The sequence below is a fragment of the Candoia aspera genome, chromosome 1, assembly GCF_035149785.1.
Source record: "Candoia aspera isolate rCanAsp1 chromosome 1, rCanAsp1.hap2, whole genome shotgun sequence".
In the NCBI taxonomy this organism is placed as follows: Eukaryota; Metazoa; Chordata; class Lepidosauria; order Squamata; family Boidae; genus Candoia; species Candoia aspera.
The window spans coordinates 220,659,751-220,681,671 of record NC_086153.1 but is presented as its reverse complement, the minus strand read 5'-3'; the positions used below and the strand labels follow the sequence as shown (position 1 = coordinate 220,681,671).

Genomic DNA, 21,921 nt, shown 5'->3' with positions numbered 1-21,921 from the left:
TCCTCCTCCTCCTCCTCCCCCCCTCCGCCTGCCTTAATTTTCCCCCGAGCGTGCGTGTATTGAAGTCCTACGCAGGGATGATGGATGGCAGAAGGACAGAAATACGCCAGCAGCAGGGGCGCTCGACACTTTTTTAAACTCTCCCGGCCCCTTTCCTTCCCCCGGCGATCATCAATGAGCCTCGGAGCGGGAGAAAGAAGGGAAAAGAATCCTGCGGCGGCTTCGCCTTTCTTCGTCTTTCTGTAAAAAAAAAAAAGGGGGGTGGGGAGAGCGACGGCGCACAAAAGGGAAGGACGACCAGGGAACCCCACTCGCTATTCCGCACCCCTGGACGATGGGGAGCAGGGCTCGCCGCCTTGCTCTGGAGCCGGAACAGCCGCTGGCCGCGTGAAAACTTCTCTTGGGGTAAAGTTGCGGCTCCCGTACAGCCGCTCGTGACTTTTTTCTCCCGCGGCGTATCGGAATTCTCCTGGGGAGGGGCCGGAGGGGACGCGGCTTCACGAGCGGCGATTCTTCCGCTCCCTTTAGAGAGGACGGGGACGAGGGAGAACCACGCGTTTTCCCGCCGCCGCCTCCCCTCCTCCTCCCGGGTGGGTGTGACGGCCCGTAGGAAAAAAGTTGGGAAGGGTCGCCCCCGCGCAAGGAGGGGTTGCAGGGCGGTTGCCAGGGCGGAAAGAAGGAGAGAATGATGCGGCTCCAAAACTTAGCGGCCGCGCCTGGCTGCTCCGCTGCAACCGAAGAGAGCGAGCTGACCTGGGGAGTGGGAGATAAGGGGATGAAATTGGCCAGGCCCGATCCGGCTGGATTGTGAAGCCGAGCGAAGGGGGAATCCGACCTCCTGTCCCCCCGGCCTTCTGTAGTGGCGCGGAGGGTGGGGGAGAGGTCTCCGCGGCTTCCGCCCTTTTTGCCGGCAGGTCGGTTTGAAACCGCCTCTCTCAGGTGGAGAGAGTGCTGGTCCGTTCAACGACCGGCGGCTCGACTCGGCTCCGTCTTCCCCCCGCCCCTCTTCGCACTTGCACAGTTTTGCAGGAATTTAGCGGCGCTGCGTGTGGTGGTGGTTTTGGTCGCCCCGCACTTTGCCTGCAAAGCGTCTTCGGCAATGCCCCGGGACTATTTTGCGGGCTCTTTGGACGGAGCTCTAGGATGCACGCGTGCCTCTGAGTGTGCGGCTGGGATGCTTCTAGGTGCGTGCGGCGATCTAAGGCGGTAACCTCGTGGCGCTGTGATGTAACAGTCTGACAGTCACTCCTTTGCAATGCGAGCTTTATTTTTGTATCTTTCCAGAGACAGAGAACGTGGCCGAGGTTCCTGTAGGATAATTTTCGGGGTGGGGGGTGGGCAGGGCTGGAGAGACCTCTGGATACGAGTTAACTCCGAGCACTCGTCTCCCAGCCACGATGTTGCCTCCCCCTCCCCAAGCCAGCCTTCCCGGTCCCCGAAGCAATCTTTCAGCAAGTATATTTGCGAAGGAATTTCAAACATCCACCGCTGCAACTTGATCCGCGTGTGTCGGGGAGCGGCGTGAAGTGAACTGGGCGCCAATCCTGTTAAGGGTTTGAAGAGCTCGGGGGATTCTCTCTCTGCCCCCCCCCCAAGACTGAAAACAACTGTAAAGAGAGGGAACTCAACTCATCAGCGATGCCTGATTAACTACCTCTGTCTCACCGCAAAACACACCCGCACCCGATTGCTGTCATTTACTGGGGTTTCCCTGTTAGAAATTTCCAGTCCCGGCAGAACTGCGCACTTTGCCTCTAAAGTTGCTCGAGGCGCTGTTAGGCTTGTGCTTTATTTAACTGGAAGTCAATCGAGGTTGGAAACACTTAGGGGCTTCTGCCCCAGCCCCCACCGCCCCGCAAAAGAATATCGTGAATAATAGCCAGGGGCACCTTGTAGTTCTTCTCCAGGGGGCTGAAGTTTGGGAGTCGCTGTTATTTTGTGCCTGTGGGGTTGTAAAGCTGTGTGAGGAGATGCTGTGAAGTTTTCGGCTGATTTAAACTAGGAACAGCTGGCAACATAGAGTTTAGCTTCTCATTGAATTTATCTCATCTGCACATACAGCAACAGCAACATAAGCAACTTTTTAACACAGATGGTCACCTGCCATCACAAATGCCACAAAGCTAACAATGTATTGGACAATCAAAGTTACACAACAGAGAAAATAAAAACAAAACCAATTTTAAGAAGTGGGAAGATTCATCTTGCACTTGAATGTGAAGTCTAACTTTCTGCATGCATGGTGTATATACAGACTATTCTGACAAACTGCACTTCTACCCTGTATCATTGATTTTATGTAAGTTTACTCAGCAGTAAATTAATCCCCCCCCCCCAATGAGTGTTTCTTCCTGACAAGTGCAAGAGGCAGCAACACGGTAACACAATTCAGAATGTGTTTATTCAAAATAAAGCCAATTGAGTTCAGGAAAAGTTTGGGCTGGAATACACCCATGACAGTATATATAAATGAACCTACCAGCATAGAGTGAAATCTTTATCTTGGTGTTTTGTCATTTAAATCCATAATACACTTAGTCTATGTTGGTTTCTTTTATTTTATATAGTTTCTCAAATACTGTATCTGTCTGGGTACACTTTTGCAGCTCTGGGTTTTGAAGTTCAGGTACTATTGACTGTTGCCAATAAAAAGAGCAGTTGTAAAAATCTTTCTCCTTTTTATGCAACTGGGTCTCAGGGGATGCCCAAGAATTTGAAAGTAAATGTTTCTCTTGCCTGCTGCATGAAATAGCATTTAAACAAATATTGTATTGGCATGTCCTGTGGACCCAGTGCCAAAAGGATAGAGTAAATAAACAATAAAATCCAAAATACACAGAAAGGGGAAAAACTGATTTCTTGCAAGGTTGCACTGATCTGGTCTGTTTGTTCTAACTACCTTAGATTTAAGTGAATCCCCTTTTTGTGACTTTCTGTGTATGGGGCTGAAGGTAAAGCAAATTTACTTGTGTGTGATTTTTAAAGTTTGCCTGAAGTGATTTCCATTTTGCCTTGTGTGCCAGGAAATGGTGACACCTGCCTTTCAGTTGCCCTCAAAATAAATGACAGGTAGGGTATAACATCTCATCCAGTATGGTCATTTCTCTCATGCTGTCTGTCAAACAAATTACTCTCAGTGGAACTTTTTGTGGGGAGATTAAACGTAAGACAACTTCCCAAAAATCTTGCTGAGAAAATCACAGAGACCATATCTATCTATCTATCTATCTATCTATCTATCTATCTATCTATCTATCTATCTATCTATCTATCTATCTATCTTTCCTAAAGGCTTTAGATAGGCTGCTCATAATTTTTAGAAGATAGAAAAATCAGTTAACATTAAACTTTCTTTTCAGTAATTTTTTTTCATTCTGTGGTATGTTTCTTTCCAAGAAAGAAAATCTTGAAAATGCAGATGTGGTGGAAGAATAATTTGAATAATTTGTATCACTTTGAAATGCCCAGAAATGTAACAACTGCTCGGCAGAAGAAAATACGTCCTCACAAAGATGGGTCCCAGCTTCTTTTAATACCGTTCTTTCTTAACATTTCAAGGAGGGAATAGAGGTGGAGGTATCTCAGTGTGTATAAGTGAGGTTTGCATGTGGTTATGTTCATTTAAAAGATAAGGTGAAATATTCAGGCCATTTCCTGTTGTTTTTTCTCTTTTCCTTTATTGGGTTTTCTTAGGTTAGATTGATTAATTGATGCATGACATATCTAATATTGCTGGGTCTATATGCAGAAGTTTTATTTTTGGAATTCTGATAAATAGTGCAGGCAGACAGTATTCTGAGAAACAAAACCAAGCTGAATAGTTACAAAAAAGGTAAAGAAGCAGACAGTGAAGGAATTGATTCGTCAGTTTAGTGTGGTCTTTAAAACTTTCTGAGGTGCTGCATCATAATGCATTTTTTATGAAGTATATCTGTTGGTCTTAAGCTTGCTTTGCATTTTGAGCAAATGTGAATGAGATGGCAGCTTTGTCATTCATTCATATTTACATTCCCACAAGGTAAAAATCTGGTTGACTACATGGGCAATCCTCTGTCAAGTGTTAACTGGGTTGCATCTAAAGAAATATATCTATGCAAAATATAATGCACTTTTATATTTAAGTTACTTGATTTGGGGTATAACTTGCTGTACTGGCACCTTGAATGTTGCAGGAAAGGGAAAGAGTTTGGAAGCAATGGTTACTCACAAAGCTTCCTTCATCAGATTAGTGTATCAAGAATTTTCAGTTTTGTTTTGGGCGTAGATCATCTTGGAAAAAAAATCACAGCTTTAAACTTACACTTTTTAAGGAGTATCGCCTACAAGAGCAATCTCTTGCAGAGACATCCAAAGCATTTTATAGAAGCTGAATAAACGTTGCTACCCTTGCTCCCTCAACTTCTGGTGGCCTACTGTAAGCCAGTTGTTTGCACTGTGTCCTGAAAGATACACAAATCCTTCAAGCTTTTTGTATTCTCAGAAGTGCCTTGTTCTCAACAGAGTTTCCAGGACAGATTAGCAAAGAAAGCAAATGCAGCAAGCAGCTTTCCAAAACTCTCTCTCTGTATTTGTGTAGCAAATACCCAACCATTGCTTTCGTTAGAGTGAGCACACTTCACCATCTTACCCAAAGATTTTTGAAGTAGTAGGTTAAAAAATAAAAGAACTTATTTTGAATGCCCCCTCTTTAAAAATGTGGTTATTATCTAATTATGGTTTCAAGCCTTCTCTAACACTTCTTGGGCTGTGAATGTTTGCCTTAAGCTGCTGGTTCAGCTATCTGAATTTCTATGAATGAAGTAGATTGCTCTGAGTTAATTTGCTTGAAAAGTGTTTGACATATACTCAAAATTAGGGTGACTACCAAAAAGAATTGGACTTTATTTGTTAACATTTTGAAGGAAAACCCTCTAGGGTCAATTATTTCTTTAAAACACACAGCTTTAATGACAACAACATTCTTATCTAAAAGTGGCTAAATTTTAGCATAGTTGTATATGCTCACTGGACACTTACTGTGTGATCCTTGCACTTAAGGATAAAATGCAGAAGGAGATAGATAATTTGGAATATTATATTCCATAAATTGAGTCACTCTACGGGTAGGGTAGTAACAACAAGGACTCTCAATATGGATTATGAAGATTATACATTTTATCCAGGAGATTTATGGAGGCATAACTGAGTGAAACCATTTATTTAAACCCTGAAGAATGTTTATGAAGTTCAGTTTCTGTTCATCTTGGTTATCCAGAGTAAAAGGGCCAGAGCTCTCAGAGATTTGTAGAAACACAAGGTACCAATCCAGAGTTTCCCCTTTAAAAAAATTACAAAGTGTCATCATCATCATCATCATCATCATCATCATCATCATCATCATCATCATCACTCTTACTTAGTTCCATTCAGTGTATGTTTGAAATAAGACAGGCTAAAATTCTAGATGCTGATTTTCTGTTTCTTCCTTTTCAGTCTTCGTTTCTCTCATCTGAAAGGCTTTTAAAAGAAACCTTACCCTGACTGAAGACTTTTTCTCCCTCTTTGCGGCTGAAAAGAGAAGGTGGGAACAGAACCCACATTAATTTTGTGCATGGGGGAGGTTAAGCTTTAAGCAGGCTCTGAAGTTTTGGGTTAACTTGAATAGGTTAATGTATTTTTAAAAAAAAAAGAAAAAGAAAAAGAACACACATTGGTGGGAAGTGGGTTTTAACTCTGAGTGCCCGATCCCATCCATTAGCATAAGAAAACCAGTTTTCGTGCATTTACTATTGTATTGACTGAAGAGTTCCAACAGTCAGGAGGAGAAAGAAAGTGAAAAGCTGTAAAGAAATGATGGCCTATTCAAGTTCTTCAGCAGCCCAAAGCTCTGGTCATCTGGCTCCGAAATCAGAATCTCCCTTTTATCTCCCTTTTGCCTTTCTCTTGCCTTTTTCACACGTTCACTTTTGTCAGGGTTTATTGATCATGTTTTCTTCTCTGCAAATCTGTGGAAAATTTAATGAACCAAAAACAACAGTGAAATCAAAGGGACTTTTAGCACTAGGTTGAATTCTGCCTTCCCATCCAGTGCCCCTTCCCACCTTTTAGCTGGAGAAATCCTCTCTCATTGTGTCCCTACTGTAAGACATACAGTAGAAAGTGCAGAAAACAGCTGTGCTCCTAACGGTTCAGGGGGAGAAAGTTTGCGTAATGTGCGTGACCGGACAGAAAGCCCAATTATAAATGCTTTTCTCCCTCTTTTGATACCTTTGTGAGGGTCAGATGCAAGGCTCTTGGCTGCTCGCAGGGTAGCTTATGATAAAGTATTTCCTTTCAGTAGAATGAAGCCCATTAATTGCCTGGCATTTAAACCCGAGTTGCAATGATTGCTGATTACCAGTCCTTATTTACAGCCTCAATTGTTTTAGTGCCCTGATCTTTGCACATTCCACATCTGCCTTGCCTCGGTGCTGCCTTGGCGTGTTTTATGATGCAAATGTTTTTGTCAACTTGCAAATAGTTTCAGTATCTGGATGATCTCAGGTGGCGTGGTTGAAATGCAGCTCCTTTCCTCCCAGTTGGACTCAAACCCTGTAATTAAATGGGGCTTCCAGACCAATTATGCTTCTAGGTTTTCTTTCAAGCAACTTATGGGGGGGGGGAGAAATCATTTGAACTGTTCCCTCTTTATGATTCAGTCATACTTGATTTCCAAGACACTGAACAGTAGTTATTCTTAAGTCCCCTGTTTTATTTCTTTTGTGTGCATGTCTGGCAGGATAGTGGAAAACTGAGTTTAGCACATGCAAGATACTTATCTTCTGTTAGCTTCGGATAATGTCTTCCAAATAGCCACATTTTCTCACTGGTCTGTGGATATCTTTGTAGGACAAAGTACTTTACAAGCAATTTTTTACTTGATTCCCAATAACTTGTGGCTGCTTGTTAAATTGTTACGTGCTTAGCCAAATTTGCTGACTGTCCTAGAGAAATGTGATGAATATATGAAAGTGGATGTATGTGTGTGCACATACACACAAACACTTTTTTGGTAGCAAGCTGGTGAATAGTAATGATCATATTTGCTGTCTCTTAACAATCACCGGTGAACTTCTTAGATGCTTTTTCTGTCCTCAAGCATTTGTATGGGATTTTTACATTCACATACCACCAACTCTTTAACATGATCGTAATAACAGTTTTATTCTGTTTTTTTTTAATGGAAAACTAAGACTGCCTATTAGCTAAAAGTGCAGTCAAGGAATGGCTCAACCTCAGTTATCATTTTCTGCGGATACATGAAAGGAAATGGCTAAGACAGCATGAAGTTTTGTTTTTTTTAAGAGTCTGTGAGGAACTTAAGGAAGATTTTTGGATGAGTCTGACTAGCTTGGGTGCAGTACTGAGGAAAGAAAGAGGCTTTAGCTCAATGGTAGAACGTGAGTTCTCTGTGCTGTAATTTCTGGATTAATCTCTGGTATTTCCATTAAAAGGAACTCTGATCACAGATATCACAGAGAACTGTTATTAATCAGAGGGGTTCCAGTGTATACAATGTTCACCGTATCAGAAGTAAAAAAGTGTCCTTTGAGTTAAGGTTGATTTCTGGTGACAACGTGGACTAGCCCATGTAGTTTTCCTGTCTGTTGTCTTCTTGAATATGGGTTTTTTTTTCCCAGCTTCCCAGATTAATGTACTATCCTAGTATTTTCTGGTTGTCTCCCACCCAAGAATAGGAAACAAATAGTCATCCAGATTAGCTTGTCTCAGCAGATTTTGCTTACAGTATCAGAGATGCCTTGCTTGCTGGCTTTTTAATGTATTTCTGGACCACCATAAAACTCTGCCAAAGCTTCCTTTTCCTGCTTTTGATTTATGGTGCATTAACACATGCCAGGTAGAAAGAAAAGAAAGTAGGCAATTATATATCAGTAGAGGAATGTACACTGGGACGCGGTGGTGCTGCAGGTTAAACTGCTGAGCTGCTGAGCTTGCTGATTGGAAGGTCAGCGGTTCGAATGCACGTAACGGGGTGAGCTCCCATTGCTAGTCCCAGCTCCTGCCAACCTAGCAGTTCAAAAACATGCAAATGTGAGTAGATTAATAGGTACCGCTTCGGCGGGCAGGTAACGGCGTTCCGTTTAGTCATGCCGGCCACATGACCATGGAAGTGTCTATGGACAAATGCCAGCTCTTCGGCTTTGAAGTGGAGATGAGCACCGCCCCCTAGAGTCAGACACGACTGGACTTAATGTCAAGGGAAACCTTTACCTTTACCTAGAGGAATGTACATTCTTACAGTTTACAGATAGGTATGGAGTGCCTTTGTAGGTGCAACCAAACTGTATTTCTATTTCTATAAGTCAGTTTGCAGTTGAATGCCAAGGGCCCTTTCAATTCTATCAGAATGAATATTTGAATGATTCCCTCATCAAATAATTATATCTATCATATAGCTATTTGAAATTGGTGTTCATTTAGAGTTGTGGTCAGGAACACTGTCTAACTCATGTATTTGTTTGACCCACCATGAGCTTGTAAGTCAGCCTTCTCCAGCCTGGGGTCCTCCAAAAAAGACTGGACCCACAGCAGGCAGAATTCTCAGCCAGCATGGCTTATCTGCACGAAAGGACAGGCCACACATTCAGTCACCTGGTTGGGGAAAGCTGATAGAGATGGTGTAAGGGTGAAAATGTGATGCTTGATTGTGGCCCACCAAAATCATGGGACTTGGAGATCAGTGGCTTACATGGTGTATTTCTGAAGTTCACGACTGTGGGAAAAGTCCCTCATGGAATAAATTTGACAAAGTCTTGAGAAGCAGCAAAAAGATTTTATTAACGTTCTTGCAAGGACGGGTGCCCAGCCAAAATAGGCACACCCTGTCCTAACAGTCAGAAATCACTCTGAGACAAGGAGTAGGTCTCTAGTGTTTATTACTGCTACATAAGACAGAATCCTAACAAACTGAAGAAGCGTGGGAAAAACCCAGACAGATAAACCCCAAAAGTGAAGGCGGGTCTGATCTGTGTCTCTTTGAATGGCTGCTTAATTCCTCAGTACTACGCATGTGTTTTCCCCCCTGGATAGAGGCCCCTTCTTGCTCGCCATCAGTACTCATGACATACCCCTTCACACAAAGCATGCAGTTTTATTTCCTACACCCAGCCGGTGAAATCCCTCCTCCTGTTCCCCATTGGATAAGTACTTGGGAGTTCACAGCCTATCCGAGACGCCTTAGATTTTGCAGGAAGTCCTGCCTTTGTTTATATCTCCCATTCCTCATTTTTACCTCCCCCAGTCCCCTATTTATTATTTTCCTTATAAGGCAGCTAGCCCCCTTGGAATAAGTAGGTCAGGGTCTTGTCTGACCACAAAGTTCACTAGAACTGGTTTTGAGCATATTTTCAGCATTGGTTAGGCAGCTTATTTCCTTTATACCTGCCCTTATGGAGATACAGTCTCCTGTTTCCCCTAACCACATATCCCACATCCTCAATATACTGACAAGCAAGCCTAGCTACTAGAAAGCAAGCTTCAGTTGGCAAGTTACTGAAAAAGCAAGTTCTGTTCTATTGTAGGCCTTGCAAAAACAACATCACTATCCCCCCTTTCTCACAACGACTGCTTAAGAAAGCTTGTCAGCCAGTCACCCATCCAAGTGCTGGCCAAGTTGAAACCTATTCTGCTTAAACAATTGGATTGTTTCATGAAGTAACCTTCCTATGTCCCACCCATTTGCTTACTGGATGCAGGAGCAGGGAACAGGTTTGAACCCATTATCTGGCTGATGGTAGGCCTGCATTTGGCCACATTGTAGTGTGGTAACTATCTGGAATATTATGGACATAGACCATGGGTGCAGTTCTACTGATTGTCCAGCATTCATTGAAACCATGAGGATTTACATGAGGAATGGCAACAAACCCAGAATTAGAATCTAGCTGTCTGTGCTGAAAAACAATGGGATATACTTACTTCTCACAAATGAAATATTTTCAGTTATTCTCCCCCCCACCCATCCTCCTGTCTCCAAGATGTGAAAAGAAAACACCTGCCTTAATATTAATATATATATTTCTTGTTTCATACTGACTTTGTGGGGTTATAATAGAGCTCTCTCCCCTTTTTTTACCAGTTGGCAAAGAAAGGGTGTGTGTGATCTGTTGATTAAGGAAAGATCTGTTAAAAGAACATCAGGTCTATAAGACTTAAGATCCCTTTCAGAGGGATCCTTAGCAAGGGCCCTTTTGTGAGTGGAGGACAATACAATAAGTCAGACAGGAGCTTCTGAGCTGCATCTGTGAGGAACTGCAAGGGCCCCTGAAGTACACTTGTGTTAAGTTGAATTGATTGAGATTTAATAGCTGTTAGTGGGTCTGAATGGTAATGGTTTTCTTGAGTATCTTTGCTACAGCTTGACATTAATAACCAGTGGACGTGTGAGTGTGAACCAAACATGTGATTTACTTCTAGAGATGCATTCACTCACCCTCCTTTTTAATAATTTAGTTATTTTGATGCTTAAAAACAAACAAAAAACCTTTGGGAAGAAGCACGTATATCTTGCCAGTTTAATTTTGTTCTCCAGAGGTTGTGGGGTTTTTTTCTTTTCAATATAAATCAAATCATTATATTACCGGATGTGATGAATTTGTTTTACATGCCATTATGAATTAGTGTTATGCAAATAGAAGCTATACAAGTATCATAATTTACTTAATAATAAGTTTCAGTATTTCAGCCTGTTTGTTATATTATTGATTGTGTATATGGATGATGATGATGATGATGATGATGATGATGGGGCTGTTTGCTATTTGAGCACGTCTTGCTTGTTGTGGATTAAGGCATTTCAAGTGAATTTTCCAGTTTGGGGATGTGTGATTCTAAGAAAGAGTGAGAAAGAAAGAAAGAAGGAATCTGGGATTATTTCAAGTAATATTATGAGGAAACATGCCTTGCATACCATTTCAAACTTATTTTTTATGTCAGCTATGCATTTATATCATTTATATATCTGCATGCAAGGCAAACAACAACAACAACCATCTTCAATTGCTGTGAACAAGGTTTGTGGAAAAATGGGAGAAATAATAGTAGAAGAGGATAGATTGAGGAACTCAACATGATGATGATGATGATGATGATGATCAATCAATTTTATTTACAGCCAAGAGGCCCCAAAGCAAGTTACAAATATAATCTGAACTTGGTATTAGATAAAACAGTTTAACAAATAAGATATTTAATAAATATTACATAATACACTTAAAACCCCAACTCATTGATTTGTTACTAAAAAACTTGTTTCATAGCCAAGGTTGTTTGTGGAAGTCAGACTGCCACTTGTCAGATGGAAAGGAAGGAGCACTCTGCATGAGTACAGAGGCTTTGGGTTGTTTTGGGCTAATAACAAAAAATGACTATTACATGTAGACATAATTTATGGATTGCTGCCCATTGGGGAATGTCTGTATTGATCATTCTTTGCTTTTTTTCCTTGTTTTTACTCAAAGGTTAAGGAAAGAGAAGGACAAATGACACATAAATATAGCTCAAATTGCTGAATATGAGGATAGATTTTAGCTTTGCTTTTCAAAAATGGAAGTCTTGTGAATCAGATAATTGACAGTCCTTCAGTCTGTCATTTTTCTCCTCAAATACAGAAACAAAACACCTTGGTTTGATACATTGGTTATGGTTGGGCTCATGATCATCAATTTTGCCTTTGATAGCTCAGTGGCCTAAGGATCAAGGTTTAAAGTCTAGTTTTTACTGCCCAAAATGCCTGTGCCATTTATGAAATACATGCCGCCTCTTAAAACTTGCGCTAAAGTTAAGAGTGTAAGAAAATGAAAGGTTGACTTTAAGCAGGAAAAAGCACAAACCCACCAGAAACATAACCAGTGAAATGAATATAATGTGATTCTTATGTATGAAGAATTTGCACAGAAGTAGCTCCCTTGATTCACACCTGCTGTAAACTCACCAGTATTTGGTGTATGGGATTATGAATTATAAATATGCCCATATTGCTGGATTTGGAACAGGCAACATTGATGGAATGTAGGGGATACAGGACTTATAGGGCAAAATAGGGTTGCCGCTCATGAGGTATAAAGCTGCACCCATGCTTCCACAATACCTGAAGCAAAAGATGAAAAACATACAGACCTGTCTTTGAGGAAGGGGAATGGCATTATTGGAAGTTGGCCATGTTGTGTGAGAGTGTGGACAATATTTAAGGAAATTGGCCAATCCCTAAATAGAGCAAATTTTGCTTATGTGGCCAGGACTGACCTGAACGCCTCCTTGCTCTTCATGATCATGCAGCACCATAAACTCCTGCTTTATGAAACCCTCTGTTTTGAAGAATCTATTATAGCTGACAGACTTCATGTTCTCCCCACACCCATCATCCTTCAAGGTGTCAGGACACTGGGGCCTTTGACTGCAAATTGTTCTGCCCTTCATCCAAAGAGGTAACTTCACAGAGTAGATGTAATGTCTCATTTTCTTTGGCTAAGTGTCATTACTTGCAGAATTAAAATCTGGGCTTCCAGTACCTTCTGGGCACACTAGTATTACCCATCAGCCAGAACAGTTGTGTCACTCTTGCTTTATCGAGGCCAGAGAGCTCTCAGTTCTAAGTGCAGAAGTTCAAACAAATGCAGTGCTGCAGGTGCTGCTTTTATTGGCCAGCTTGCTTTTGGTGTCCCACGTTCTTTGTTCCCTTTTACCATCTGTAGCATAAGATATAACACACAGGAGCTACAGAAACTCAGATACCTAGTGCTGACTGGCAGGTCTGCTTGGCAGTTATCCTTTCTGAGGATTTCAGTGCTGTTTATAGCTTGCACAGCATCCTCCATCTTTCTGTTAGCTGTTCACATGACTATGGCCTTTATTCCCCACTAAATTCTTCTCTAAAATTCTGTATTTTTCTGGTCAGGAAAGGAATCTTAAAGGGCTCATGCTCTAAGAAATGAACATATGTTTCCTTACCTAAAAGGAGATTGTAGTTTTTGGAGATGCAGAGTGCCATGGGCTCATCTGAGGATGACTCCTTGGTAGATCCAGTGGTCCCACTGAGCCCTCTGTCTGTCCAAATAAGGCACAGCTGTATTGGTATGGCATTTGACTTCTGGACTGACTTACTATCTATCTCTGCCTGTGAATAACCCTTTTTAATCTTTGAGCTTTTTTTAGTCCTTGACCCAAAATATGATGTAAAGTATCCTGGTGAGCTTAATTTATTATATACTGTTAATAATTTTTGAGTCAATATTAAAGTGATGTAGAACATGTATGGGCATGCATGTTGCACCTGCCAGGAACACCTTAAACCCAATGTGTTTTTTCCAAGATCTGCCTTAGGGGCCCAAGGAAAGATGTGGCTGCTTTAAGGTGTTCTGAACAAGTGCTATGCACATACCTTTATATGCTCTGAATCACAGTTGCCCTTTGAACTCACCTTTGATCTCTAACCTATGTAGTTATTAACTGCATCATTACAAATACATCCCGGTAACCATCCCAAGAGCTATCCAGATGCAGGTATCAAAGAAACACATAGGACCATAGCTGGACCAGTAACGTGGTGGCAGGACTACTATTTTTGGGCTGCAAAAAAATCTGGATAACCACTAGATGGCACCAAAGAGATGTAGAACATTCTAATTCTGTGCTGCTGTCTCATATTGGCTTCCTAGATCTGGTAGTCCTAATGAACTTCTGAAGTACAATTGTAAAATTAATTTGCCCCAGTGTGTCTTTATTTTGGGGGGGAACCAGTAAGACAACTCAACTCCTTGTATATTCATGTGTGCTATTGAAAAAATGTCTGTATTCAGTCAAAGCATGAAAGCTGAATAAAATACTTACTCATGCACCTCGTATCAGAGGAGAAAGCAGAGAAAACATAATGATTTGAAATAGAATTCCACTCATAATTTATTAAGGCATTTGTTGTAGTGACATTAGACTTAGATGTTTTAGGGTGAAGAAAGAATGGATTTTTGAGTGATAGGAGTGTGAGCTCTTTTGATAAGTAGCTCCTTGACTCGGTATGTACTGTTACCTGTGCATCTCATTCCTTCTTTCCAACTGTTTGTCTGCACACCTGAGTCAGCCTTTTTTCTGTCTGGTTTCAAGTTGATTAAAAATGGGAGTCGAGAAGCTGTTCCACCATGGATCAGAGCCTTTTCTCCAACATTTGTCTTGACACACTAGTTGTGAGAACTTGGCTCTGAAGCTCAAAGCAGAACATGAGCACAGTAGAATTCCTCTATTTATGTTCCCAAGCAGCTGATACATGAAATCTGTCTAAGTTGATTCATTAGAAGATCCTCAATCCTGCTTTTTCCTATTGGGAACTGATGTGGCAGAAGCCATACATTTTCAGGATATTTTTGATTAACTGCTCAGAGTAGGGTATTTGTTGAGGAATGCCAAAGCTATCAATGCTTGGATAGGCAGTGTATTACACATATTACATGTGAGACACTGAAAATGACTCAGACTTCTAGTCTGAATAAACAAAACTGTGCTGAGGCTATATGTTATATAAGGTTGAAATCCAAGGGACTGCAGGAAAAGCTTTTGGTCACACAAAGGGACTATAGCATTCCCTTTTACCACAGGAGCCCAACCTACTTCCAACACTTGGAGCAATTTCAGGAATGACTTCCAATATACTGCAAGGAGTTAGACATAGGGAGAGATCTTATTTGTAGGTGGAAATACATATAGATGTATTGAAGTTCCCTGGATTTGTGTCAAACATGTATCACTGGGAGAGGACCAATGTGGATAATACACAGTCTAGATATGTACAGAGTAGCATGACATCGTTTCATTACATCTTCGGTAACTCTGTCACTGTGTGCACCAGGAGTTTGTTAAAGTATGAGAGCAACTGTATCTTGCCTTGGCCCAGCTTCCTTAGAGTGACAGATATTTTGTGATAAAGCCATCAGATTAACATGCCGTTGGAGATTCCAGGCAGAGTTCCATGTTGATACTTGCAGGCTACAGAAGTATCCAAGATTCTTTCTTTACTTGTCTTCTCAAATAGAGAATTAATCTCAGAGATTAAGCAGCTTTGTGCCAAAAGGTTTTTACAGCAAGATCTAACATAGTACCAATTTCTTCCTCCTCCTTCTCTTTTAAGGATCCATTTATATTTAATTATATGAAGAAAGAACTGGAACATAAACTCCAAGAAGAACAATGTCTAATTTCATGTATGGTATATAAACTAGGATTTTATAGCCCTTCCCTTCAAATGTTATTTAGAGCTTTTCAGCCTTAGTATTTGTGATGATTTCTGAAATCAAAACCAGAAATCCAAACTTTTGCCAGACCACAGGCTCCTTAGTGCCAGACTTGGGAGACAAGCACCACATGTTTTGGTATAATTTGAAAGCACAACATGTGTTATTTTTAACCCTTCCCTTTCCCTAACCATTGCATCTATCTAATCCCTTCCTTTACTAATCCAACAGATTACCTGTAGTAAAAGCTTGGATGACTTTTTCCGGCTCACTCCAAAACTGCAATGGCAAGGCAGCCCAAGAACTTGGATATGGACAATGGTTGCTTTTATAGTCCCGCCATTTGATATTACAACACTTATTCAGGTAAAAAATCCAGCCTCCATGCAGAGTTGTGAATCTTTCTTCAGCAGAATTTGGCTCTTCTGCTTTTAATCAGGATGGCGTCAGTTTCATGTGGGATCTCCTCCTGTAAGTTAAGATCAAGAACTCCCAAGGATCTAAACAAACACTGCAATTTCTTTCTCATGATGGAAAGTAATTTGTTTCAGTTTATCACTAGATCTGTTACTCTATTGTTTGCAATGCCCCAGAGAAACATTGCAGTTTGACTGACTGTTTCAACTAAACAATCCCTTAGGCTTTAATCCTATATGTAATTACCAAGAAGTAGACCCCACTGAACCCAAAGGGAATCATTTTTGAGTCAACTTTACACTGTGATTCCCACTGAGCTCAATGGGGCTTACGCATGTATTACATACTGTATCCTTATATTGATAAGGAAATATAATACATGTGTAAGCCCTGTTGAGCGTGCTCTCTCTCACTCTCTAATTTATTTATTTATTTTACAATCTTTATAACCTGCCCCAATCCTACCAAGACTCTGAAGAGCCAGCTCTTTCTTGACATATTCATCTTCTCTATCTTCTGTTTTGCATCATATTGTGATATAATATCAACGAAACATCAAAAGACTAAAAAATCCTAGTAATTTATCTGTGAGAAGTGATATGGTTGCAAAATTGTATTTGCCAAGCATGTTGTTATACTGTATAACCTGCAAAAACGGAAAAATCTCTAGTTTGTGCCAACTTTAAAACTGTTGGATATTCTTCAATTTTTGTTTGAGGGTATAAACTAGCAAAATGAAACTTTTCTGGAAAGCAGCAAATAAAACCATCAGAATATCCTTTTTTTCCATAGCTGATTCTCCTTTATTTCTGAAAATCTGTGTGAGTGATTTTACCCAGTTAGAGGATGACATCACAATGCTAAGTAACCATTTAGGTTATTATGCAATGATGTCATGGTTACTAAGTGAGCCAACACAGAGTGGAACCAAATAAATGAAAAAAAAATTTTTTTTTTTTTTAGAAAGGAGTCCAAAGAAAATGTTTTGGGGCATTCTCATGAATGTTCCAAAACATTTAATCTTTCAATCTCAGCTTTAACTAGTGATTTTGTTTTAATCCCATCTCTTGGCATAAGTATCAAACTACGGGCAACAGTGATTTAAGCAACTGTTTGTAACACTTCACATGATATGTCTATGTGGTATTATTAAAGAGACATGGGGTTGTGGAAGCCAACCATTCCTCAGAATGTGTGGGTGATCCTAAATTTCAAAGGGATCACAAAGAGTGTAATAGGATGTGGTATCTAGCAAAATGTCAGTAAAATGAGAATAATCTACCAGTGGATAAAAATATTTTATGATTAAAATGGAGGATCTAACAGAAGATTCCAGTGATGAATTCTGTTGGTGGAACTTCATACTGTTCCATCTCCAGGGTGAACCTGCTATGGAGCAAGGATAACTGCTCTCATTCCCTAGCATTTTCAGTCTGGAATAACCACATTCATACAGTTGGGCAATTGTTTCAATTGTGGTTTCTTAACTCAAGCTATTTTAAGGACCATCTTGTTAATATTCGTTCAGATTGCTTAATTAAAGTTAACATATAGTAGGACTTTATTATTTTCACATGATGGAAAGAACAGCTAGAGATTTATGAAAGGCAGGTGTTGGACATAATCCATAATAGCCCATGGGCTCACATTTGGAAATGTTCTTTTTAATATTATATAGCTATCACACAACTACTGAATAAGCAAGTTAAGTAAAGTAATGGATTGTGCATATAGCTAAAGCTGCTTTTGAGATTTTGTGGTGCTCTTAAATCCAGGTTACGTATTTATGGTATTAATCATGGAAATTTTCCTTGCACGAAAATAGTACGAAAAATGACTGGAAGTTGTGGTCCTGAACTAGAGAGAGTTAATTGATTTTGAAGGCACTTAAACGCAATGGAGAGCCAGTTTGTAGTGGTTAAGGCATCAGGCTAGAAACAGGGAGACTGTGAGTTCTAGTCCCACCTTAGGCACGAAGCCAGCTGGGTGACCTTGGGCCAGTCCCTCTCTCTCAGCCCTAAGAAGCAGGCAAGGGCAAACCACTTCTGAAACCTTGCCAAGAAAACTGTAGGGACTTGCCCATGCAGTTTGCCAGGAGTCAACACTGACTCAAAGGCACTAAGTAAATAAATAAATAAATGCAGTGGGGCAAAGTAGTTAAGCCCTTTTGGCTTTGACTTATGAAACTACCTTAAGCTGAATCAGTCCATTGGTCATCCAGTTCAACTTTCTTCAACCTGACACCTTCTCGTTGCATATATCCTCAGCTAGTATTGGAACTGTAGCCCACAGAATCTGGAGGATGCAAGATTGGGGAAGAAAACAGTCTTGTCCATTATATTTTAGTTACCTATTGGCGCTCTAAGGTTCAGCAGATCTCCCTGATTGGTGATGACAGTGACTGAGCTTGGGACCTTCTATTTTGAAAAGATAGATTCTACCAATAGACTATGACCTATTCCTTTTTTTTAGCATGACTCACTTTCTTGGAATCAGGCCAAAAAAATTATAAATGTGTGACAATGAAAATTAGATTCATTATAAAGCTAACAAGGCTAGTTTTAGAAACAGACTTAATTTTGTTTTTTTTAAAAAAGTAAAGATTTTATTCAAACTTCTGTTTCTGGATGACTCTTTAAAGACCAAGCATCTGGTTACAGATAGTTTGAAGCCATTTCTTATTAATGGCTATAAAGACATCATCACTGTAATTAATAAGATGACACATGTAATAAGCCAACACCCTAGAATATGAGAAAAGTTCAAGAAACTGGATTAATTTACAAACATAAATAAGATTCTTTTTTCCTTCATGCTTGCTGAAAGCGAGATGGCACATGTATCCACTTTAACAGTATCGTTTAACTTCAGGGACTTTGCTTACAATCCAAGATTATTTTTCCTGGCAGAAGTCTGCAGAAACAGAGACAGACCTTAGAGTTCTTTGAGATTTCAGAACTGTGTTTTTGGCCAAAAATAAATGGATTACCTGTGCTAGCAATAGTATGGGATGTTGAAACTGATAATATGGTGTGACTTTGAGAAGAATGACATGTTCTGTCCGTACAGTTTTCCTGGTACGAAAATGGTTGGAATTCGATTGCTGCCATTCCAGCTTGCATAAATAATGGCCAACAACATCTGGAGACTCAGTGCTGAGAAATTATGATCTAGTCCATTAATTTGATCCCGACAGTAACCACCCAGGACTGCACAATCTTAGAGATCTTAGAGGAATCTTATCATGATCTAATGGAATCCTTGAAAAGCTGCTAGTAAGCTGTTACTATGACAACATAAAGGTCCAAAGCTTTAAGGTGTGACATAATCGCTAAATATTTAAGCATTCCTATTCTCTTTTTGCATGTTACCCATTGCTGAAAAACTTGCCCAATCATTTGGTTTCCTGGAGCTTTGCTACTAATTACAGTACTTTTTCTTCATTATCCAACCTGCCTCTCCTTTTTATATAAGATCATTAGACTCTGCCCTTTCCAGCTCAGCCTCAACATTTCCTCTTCCCTCTTCTTTCACTCTCCTATGGCTGTGTTTTTGCCCCTGGTCCTGGATTTTCCTTCCACATTTGGGTCAGTCTCTTCAATCCAGCTCTGGTTGGCTCTCTGCTTCTAATAAATTGTGAGCACTCCAAATGTGTTGGGGGCCAAAATGATTTGAAGAGAGTTTTACCCTCAACAAATTTTAGGGGCACTGGATTGGGGGAAGCTGCTCCAGGCAGTATGATGTATACATCTTTTTCTAGATAGTGATGGAATAGCATTTGGAGTGACCGCCAGAGAATAAATAATATGCATTTCAGGATCCGATGCGGCAGTATGTGTGGTAGCAAAGCACTGAAGTATGCAGCATATTTAAAACCAATTATGGAAGACAGTTTTAGCTGTGGATCTAATTTGTGATCTAAGCCAACCAACACTTTCATGTTGTCTGTCGTCCCCCTCCTTTTCATGGAAGAACTGAATTACTGGTGTAGATGTTAAGAGCTACGGCTGCATTTGTTTCTCTAATTACATGGATCTCCACCATCCAGCTCGTGCGGAAGATAAACTACCATTTTACTGGAGATGCTACAGCTTGATTTAGAGGCCTGTTTTGCCTAATTTTCCAGTTGAGCTTTTCAAGATAAGGAAAAGGAAGGTGCAGCCTAAGAGACATTTTAGGCTTGCAAGAATCAGAGAGTCAGCTCTTCCTCCCTTGGCCAGCACAAAAAATATTTTTTAAATATAGACAAGGTAGGAATGTGGCTGGAATGTGATTGTTTAACTCTTGTTCATATGTCAAATGGAGTGGAAGCAGTGGGAGCTTCTAGGGTATAAATCAGAGTACAGTGCTATACATTTTATTAAAAACTTTTATTTCCCCATTTTTTCAAAGGAAACGAAGAGATTATTTTGTCCAAATAAGAAGCCAAACTGCTTAGTATAATTTCTCTTGTTCCGAAGATAGCCAGATCATTCATAATGGTAACAGTAATCAGAAGTGAAAAGTATGAAATCCTGAAATGCCCAGAGAGTTATCATTTCCAAAAATGGGGCAGAAATATAAATAGGACATAAATGTGAAGAAGAGAGAATTCTAGCTTAACCTTATTCCCATCTTACCCTTTTTACTAATACTGTCAGTGGCATTCTCAGGGTAGAGTCAACAAATGCGGAACCAGAGCAGAGCCCTGCCTCTCTGTATGTGTGTGTGACATGGATATATACAGAGCTGGGTAGGGCTTTGGTCACATGGACATGGCTGCCATCTTGGCTTTGTTTGACCCTTCCCCTGTGGATGCCACTGAACACCATTGTGGCGTTGTATTTTTCTTCTAGAATGAATTTGACTGCTTGTGAGCTCATTTGAGAAATCATGATCTAGGATTCAAAGTGGAAAGACTTACATCCCCCCTCCCCAACATTTGTTCCTAAATAAATGCCAGATTGGGTTGCTTACTTATAATATTTGTGAGAGATCTGACATGCTAGCTAGGTATTCAATTACTAAGTAGTGCTGAAGTTTGTTAAGATTTGAGTTATTTACAAGAAAGTTGTTTTACTGAGTTCAGTGAGATGCAGTTCCAGCTACCCTCTTCAGCTAGGTCAAAGCCTGTATCAGTAATTCAAATACTTCATGCTGAAATGTTTCTTGAGATGTCTTGGGAAGTACAATGCTGAAGAATTTAATATAGGTTCCAAATTGTGGTTCACATCAGATTTTTATCTCTTTTCTCCAGTCTTTATACCTTATTTGGCAGTGTTATTCCTATCAGTAAATACTGCATGCCCCTGAGTCAGACCTTTGTGAAACTGTTCAGATGTCCAAGTATGATGTGTCCCCGAGCCTCCCTTGTACTGATTTTTCTCTTTCTCTTTTCTTTTTGGCTGTCTATCATTTAAAAGCCATTATGGCCCAAAAGCAGTTTAAGCCAAACTTCATGATGTGAAAATTAAGTTTTTTTCTTTCCCCTTGTAAGCTGCAGTTTATCAAAACAACAGCATACATTCCAAGACAGGGCTGCAGTTTGGCAGGATATGAAAAGTTCTTCTCCTGTTGAATAGCTCCACAAAATGGAAACCTGATCTCTTAGTATTTTGTCAGTTTTGACATATTCCCTTTAGCAGCTGGAATCAGCTTCTTGTCATTTCCTCTTTTGTAAGGGCGAATCACAGCTTTAGAGCTGATCAGTTATCACACAGGATTCTTCCGTGTTTTAAAGCTCTTGTATTTTGGCTAAAAAATGTTGGGCTCTGTTCAAGGACGATATAGCTCTCCCAAATAGTTGTTTGATTAGGCTGTGGTTGCCCTTTACATCATGGTGGCCAACCCTGAATGTTCCAGAGAGACATGAATTAGCTATTCAAGATGATTCATCTGGCAGAGGGTTCAATGTTAAAAGCTCTGTTCTTCATACTTTGGCTTTCTATTCAAAAGTAAAATGAATATGTTATATATACAAGGCTCTCATGATTTCACGGATTTATCTATGGTCATGAAAACTGCAATCATACTTGCTCTTACTTAATGTTTTATGTATTTTGAGCCAATCCTCTCAGAGCCAAAGAAACTCAGGGAAATTCAACTCCAGCAGTAAAAATAAATTATCCCCATGAAAAGCAATAGCTTTTTTTTAATTTAATATTTTGCTTCTGAGAATATTTGCATCTCTGCAACAGCTATTGAGTAGAAAGAGGAAGGTTGTACAGAAATTGGAAAATGTTGGATAAAGAATAATAGCTATGAGAGT

At 40.3% G+C, this 21,921-nt stretch overlaps 1 protein-coding gene across 1 annotated transcript in view; it reads left to right on the top strand.

Moving 5' to 3' along the window:
• The first annotated feature begins 294 nt into the window (after positions 1-294).
• Positions 295-21,921, top strand: part of GLI2 (GLI family zinc finger 2) — a 253,350-nt gene continuing 231,723 nt past the window's right edge. The window contains exon 1 of the mRNA XM_063288804.1: positions 295-405. The gene's annotated coding sequence lies outside the window, so the exon portion shown is untranslated. The remainder of the gene's footprint in view (positions 406-21,921) is intronic.